Source organism: Phoxinus phoxinus, assembly GCF_949152265.1.
Source record: "Phoxinus phoxinus genome assembly, chromosome: 2".
Classification (NCBI taxonomy): Eukaryota; Metazoa; Chordata; class Actinopteri; order Cypriniformes; family Leuciscidae; genus Phoxinus; species Phoxinus phoxinus.
The window spans coordinates 20,712,862-20,719,873 of record NC_136877.1 but is presented as its reverse complement, the minus strand read 5'-3'; the positions used below and the strand labels follow the sequence as shown (position 1 = coordinate 20,719,873).

Here is a 7,012-nt window from a genome sequence, read left to right as displayed (position 1 = left end):
GAAACTACAACCACACACCGCGGACAATTAAGAATATTTCACACAAAATGACAAAGGGTCTCTTAAGACAACAAGGTCTAAATTGTCTGTCTTTACATTCTAGGACAGAAGCATTAAGTGGAAAGTGGAGAATGTTATATTTCTGTATCATGGACATCATCCTTTATTAAAATTGTTTTCTGCAGGTCCACATGACATGACCAATTTAAGAGCATGGACAGTGTATGAAAAAACTATAATATATAATGGCATTTTATAGTTTATTTGAAAAATATAGAATATATATTTCAATTTCCTTGTTGTAGGCCTACTTCATTGCAACAAATACAGGGGAAATGAAAATGCAGTAATTCAGCGCCATCATGTGGTCAATGATTGAATTGCGCATAAATATCTAGGTGTTGACCTATTTTTTTTACAGTCGGTGTTGACAAAGCTGTCACGACAACTATTATTTGACAGGCTTGTTCTTTCATATTTTTACATGCTATCTTTTATATTTTATCGCTGTCATGGATGCGCATTAGTGTTTCTTCAAATTCAGGCACTTTTATATCCAAGTGGGTGTTTATTATAACAAAAATTAAAAGTACTATATTTTGAAAAACACACTAAAACTTTTTTAAATGCCGTTATCAGTTTTTTTCTATTTAACAATCGCCTTTTAAGTATTTTAAAACCTATGTTAAGCTACACAAGACAAAAATAAGCACAATCTATTTGAATGTGGCAACGTTTTAGGCATTTCCCAAAAATTACAACGGTCCCTCAGTTGTCTCAACTTATTTCCATCACAACCAACAACGTTTGCTTAAATAGTCTTTTTTCTTTCAAAAGTATGTGCACTTAAAAAAAAAAAAAAAACCGAAGTCAGTGTCAGTGTGATAAAAACCCACCAGGACATTTAAATGTAACAAACACTTTTGAACAAAATATTGTGTGCATAATTCCCAATCAAGCTGATAATTTGTTAAAAATGCAAGTCATAACAATCACATAATGCTGCCGAAAAAAAAAAAAAAAAAAAAAAACTACAAACGGTAAATCAATGTAGGCTATTTATGTGCTACTATTGGCAGACAAAAAAGTGTGCAGTTTTTAGAAACACCCACATAATGCAAAAAACATCAAGATTTTTCATGGCAAAAAAGGGCAATCCACTAGATTTCTAAATGTATATAATTAAACCAAACAGCTGCGGTATGGCTGTGGTTGGGTTAACCTGACAGCAGAATCCGTCGCTGGAGGCGCATCAAGCTGCAACATGCAGAAGACGGTGGCCGAGAAAGAGACACCTTCAAACTGATTTAATTACCAACACTATTATACTGTCATGTTATTTCAAGTGTAGTTGAATCTACCCGATGATCTTGGCATGTGTCCCGCATGTTTACTGTGGTGCAGCAGTATTCAGGCGCGGTTGGTTGGGCAACGAGGCGCGTCAGCGTGGCCTGGCTCAGGTAGGCGTGGAGACCCGCGCGCCTAGACTCGAAATCCGGAACGGCAGCTTGATGGGAAGAAACAAACTCCGGCATGAAGACAAAAGTGTCCAAACTAAGCAGATAATGACAACTTCCCGGCAGAAAGTTCCAGCGCCAGTTTGACAACAAGGAGGCTGGTCGCTTTTTGAGGTATGTTTTGAGAAAATAATTTCCCCTAACTACATTTCGCTTTCAGCGTGTCACTTTCGTTCATGGCGTTATCATTTTATTTATTGCATTTGAATGGTCACATATCCGATTGGTTTGGTGAACTTATTAGCCTTTATAAACTAGGCTACAATCGTTTGTTTTGTAGTGTGTTTTGCTCATACACTCGTTGTGTAAACACTCAACCTGTTGATGTTGCGCTCATTCACTCCGGCCAGCAAAACTAAAAAAGTGCCTAGTTGAAGAAACACCCACATGCACTTAAGTGCAAAGTTCTTATGTAGTTTCATTGCAAAATAAGTAGTTTATACATTACTGATAACATTTGTCTTTGTTATCGGAAAGAGATTTTTGCATGTTGTTAAACCAAGTTTGAGCTCAACATGTGTTTTTACATAAGTAATGGACAGCTCTATTCTGATTCTTGTGTCATGCTGAAGATTTGATCAAGTTGTGATGGTATTTCAAGATGGGTATATTTATGTATGCTGTAAAACATGGGACATTGTCTTTATAATAGCTGGACTTTGCTCTTTAGTGTTGGATTTTTATGAGAGGGAAATTCCTGGTATGCATGACTCAGTGTACATGTGAATTGGGGACCGCAGAGAAAGCAAGGCAAACATTTTCCCACATTCTTAACGTTCACCAAAAATGAAACTTCTGTCATCATTAACTCACTCTCATAATGTTCCAAAACCTGTATGAGTTTCTTCTGAGGAACAGAAAAGGAGATGTTTGGCAGAATGACAGTCCCCATTTACTGTCATAGACTGTTATTCTGCCTAACATCCTTTTTTTGGGGTTTCACAAAAGTTTATGGAATGACATGAGGGTGAGTAATGCCAGTGATGTACTGAATTTGAACTCCTTGCCAAATTATTACCTCCCTCATTAAAGGGATAGTTCACTTTAAAATGACAATTCTGTCATCATATACTCACCCTTGAGTTGTTTCAAACCTGTATGAATTTCTGCTGAACACAAAGGAAGATATTTTGAAGAATGTCAGTAACAAAACAGTTAACTGGTCCCATTGACTTCCATAGTAGGAAAAAATACTATGGAAGTCAATGCACCAAACACACAGCACCACGCAATTTGGCACAGCACCACACTGCATGAGTTTAGCCCACAGCCAACAGTTTTGAGGAAGTCGGCGACAAATGCCTGAAATTGGAGGCAAATTGGTGCTCGTTCATGTGAGTGACAATCGTGTAGTGTGTATTATCTAAGTTGCAATCTGAGAGAAGCGCTGATGCGATGCCTGTGAGATATCAAATTAGAGCGCAAGATACATGGCAAGGAAAAGGAGGAGTCATAGACCTGCAACAAAACATCAGCAAGTGTGGCTTCATATTCTTCTTTTTTCTTTTCTTTTTTCTTTGCAACAGACAACTTGGATCGCAAGCATTTCTTGGGGAATTATTTTAACTGGAAGAAATCCAGTTTCGCATGATAATTCCTATCTCACGTGTGAACTTGCATTATTTCCTGTATTGCTTCTCGCTTATGTTTGGTTGTGAAACGTAGTCTGTTGAGTTGGTGGTGATTTCTTCCTTTTGAAATGTTGTGTAATGCATGACCCCCCCCCCCCCCCCCCCCCACACACACACCAGAAACTAAATGGCTCCCCAGACAGCCGTGCAGTGTATGAAGGACAGCGATCCGACGACTGCACCATTGATAACATATTTTTGGGTGAACTGTTCCTTTAAGCAAATTCTTTGTGTACATTCTTCTCACTGTAATCACTTTGGTTTGCAGTCAGGCACGGGCCTACATGCTCGTGCTTGTTATAAAGCCTAGTATTGCAACATTTTTGCAGGTGAAAGAGGGACATTTCAGCACATAAATAAATCCCGTTTTGGCTATGTTTATAGTCCAGCTGACAGTTTAGCCACCGCCGTTTTGGGTGTTCCAGTGCATTCAGATTAATATTCTCTACTCATATAATGATGAGCAATTTCTTGAACCTGTTTGTACTGGTAGAATGAAGATAAAATGTTCAACGATTTTGTGTTCTTGGTTTTAAGCTTTCAAGAAACATGCCTTTTGTTGTCTCTGTGTGTTTTGTTAGAAGCACCCATTTTTAAATGGTACAATCAAGTGGTAACCAAACACCGCTAGAATTGTTTGTCATTCAAAAGTAGACTGCCCGTGAAATCATACTTTAAAGGAAATTTATTATTTTGATATTATTATGTAGCACATAGGCCCAACATTATGCAAAATAACATTCCTGAAGAAATTGACAATTTTGTGAATGCATAAATCAGAGCATGTGCGATTTTACGGATTGTGTGCTTTTTATTTTTTTATTTTCTACATTTAGTTTTCACAACATTTGAGTTGTGATTGAATGTTGTTTTTCAAATGTCTCTTGAGTTTTGATAGATTCAAGCTCTCACCAGACATTAATTCACTGCACAGAACACAAGCCATGTTTTCCTTACTGTGAATGAGCCTGATTCTAATGTTCTTTTACCTTGGATAGTTTTTTTCTCTCCATTGTTTTCGAGGATGAGGGCATGTCATGCAAGATACTTGCTGCCATTTTCTCCTTCATTTTAAAAACAAGTTTAGAAGCCTTTTCTTGCAATAACAGTGTTAGATTGTATCACTTGCATATACAATTGTCCCTGCATTGCTGCATTGGCAGGATGCTATTCTACGGTGTAATTCAAGAAATATATGTGCCCGTGTCTGAACTGGTAAAACCCTGATGCATGTCAGTGCAGGTTTAGAGGTTGTGAAAGCATTGGTTTGTGCCAAAGAAGTGATCTTTAGCCTGTTACCCAGTTCAGATCTGAAAAAACTCATTTGCTTAAACCAATTTGAACAAAAGTAGGTTTTTATGGTTAGTGAACACCTAAATTGGCTGGTAGAATTACTTAAAATAAATTGTCTGGTACAGATTGGTTGTGTTTTATCAAATATATTTAGTAACCTAATCCAATGAATTACTGTATTGCAGTAATGGATTCTTGTTACTCTTAGGAATGCTTTTCTTTTTGAGGCCCTTTATATCCAAATAAGGACAAAAACAACAACTTGGTGACGAATACATGAATGTTTATGAATAGAGTTTTCTGTTTTGCATTCAAGTGTAACTTTGCTGATTTTCAAACTGCTTTGTATTGTTACAGTGTTGGTAGTATATGTAAATGAACGATGTTTACTCATTCTCCGTGCTACCTGGACTAAGAAATTCACATTTATTTGTCAGCCAAAGTCTGCAAAACGCGTCATCTGGTGGTCTTTTGACAGCTCTTTTGTGAAAACTACAGATTATACTTCCTTATTTTTGTATCAGTCGGATCAACAGAGGGTTATAGGTTTATGACTGAAAATTGTATCGCTCAATGTCTACTCTTTAAGCAGCAGTATGGTAAATACTGCTTTTTAAGAAAAGCAGTAAGAAAATTTTTCATTTTCATTTTTAAGAAAAATGGTTCTAAACTGTACCAAATTAGGGTTCTTCGGCTTGTAACAATAGCAGAACCCTTTTTGGTGCTAAATAGAACTCTTTTTATAAGGTTCCATAAAGAACCATGCTTTGAAAGTGCCATATAAGACCTTAATGGTGGTATAAATAAACTTTTCAACAATATTTTTTAATTGAAATGAGTATATTAGTATCTTCATATTATTTTTTATATATTATTTATTAATATCGTTTTTTAGGCCTCTATCTGCCTGGTCTTATTATATCTTGTTGCCTCTATTTGAGTTTTACATTAAAGGAGAACTCCGGTCAATTTTAACATTGAGCTCAATTTTTAGTAAATTTGAAATGCAATATAGAGAACAACGACAAAAATCGGTGTTGCCTACACCGTGTTATCCTCTTTTTAAAATTTGCACCTTATTGACTTGAATGGGGTCTAATTTTAAACCTGCTTTTATTTCTCTTATCATCCTTGATGTGTCATACAAGTGCCCAGCCATGTTGAGTGATTCCTTCAGAGTGAACACGAGTGAATCTGACTGCAGTAGATGTGAAAGATATTAATAAAAAATGATGTTATATCAGCCAGTGCAAATACCTGTATTTAGTTCCTGTTTTCGGTCGAAGTCCAAAGTAGTCGATTGTCGAGTTCACGCGCATAGGTTTAGTTACCTATGATCACGCGCGTGAACTCGACAATCGACTAAATGTTTCCATGATCCATCCACACATTTTTATCCGAATTAAGTGATATCGAATGAAAAATGCCTTATGGAAGCAGTAAAATTCGATTGAATTTCATGAATATCGACTCAAATGAAATGCGTTCGGTCTCATCGGATTTTATCTTGATCGATATACGGCTTATGCGATAAACGCTGATGGAAACGTTATTTGCCGAATAAATAATGAACTGCATTTTGTCTAGCAAAACTTTGTTCGCAAATGTTGTGCGATTCAGTGCGAAAATGAATGGAAACATCTTAAAATGTCTCCAATTCGATATACCAATTTGATCGCAAAACAGCATATGACGTCATTACTCACAGGTTTTTATTCGCTTTAAAGCTTTTGGATGGAAACACACTTTCACCAGCTTTATTCGCATGAGTTTTTTTTTACCGAACTTCAGATAATTCGATTGACAAGTGGATGGAAACTTAGATAGAGACACAGAAACGCAAAGGTCTTTCCTACAACCTTCCAAAATATAGGTTTGGTTTAATTTTAAGAAATTATTACAGACATACACATACAGACAGACATATATTGTACAATAGAATGTACTTCTTAAAGTTATAGCAATCATAATACTATTATTTATTTTAATATTCATTTAAGGTATATCACATAATTTTAGTCCATTTTTTTCATTTAAAGCGATAGTTCATCCAAAAAATTATTTTTTGTCATTAATTACTCACCCGTTCCAAATCCGTAAGAATTTAGTTCATCTCGCTTTATATGATGAATTTTTTTTTATTTGGTATTTATTCACATATAAACATTCATCAGCGAACATAAACAGAAGCTCAACCGGACCTTGCGGAAGCTCAAAAGTGCTGCGTAACACACAAGAATTAACCTCATTGGTTCTCGCACGCAAGCGAACATGCTTGAGCTGACTTTAACCATAACTGAACATTTACCACAACTGATGAGTTGACTTTTGTGCTGGGCTAACTTTTGTGTTGACCTTTGTGCTCTCAAAAAGATGAGAGAACTTAATAGATTAAATTGTTTGATTACCACCCGTTTTGATAATACATTTGTTTCAAATCATACAGAAACACTGAATCCTGGAAAATGAAATGGACAACAGAATTCCTGAAAAAATGTTGCCTTTTCGGTGACATCTATTGTTTCAAAATCAATTCAAACAGTTGAAAGCAGTTTTTGCTGCTTAACATTT

The 7,012-nt window shown here is 36.0% G+C and overlaps 1 protein-coding gene across 2 annotated transcripts in view; it reads left to right on the top strand.

Annotated features, from left to right (window-relative positions):
• Positions 1-1,204: 1,204 nt before the first annotated feature.
• The window catches only part of arap2 (ArfGAP with RhoGAP domain, ankyrin repeat and PH domain 2), a 97,344-nt gene continuing 91,536 nt past the window's right edge, over positions 1,205-7,012 (top strand). Inside the window, exon 1 of one of the 2 annotated variants that reach the window (XM_079604738.1) lies at positions 1,205-1,631. The gene's annotated coding sequence lies outside the window, so the exon portion shown is untranslated. The remainder of the gene's footprint in view (positions 1,632-7,012) is intronic. The other variant, XM_079604739.1, reaches the window with a different exon arrangement.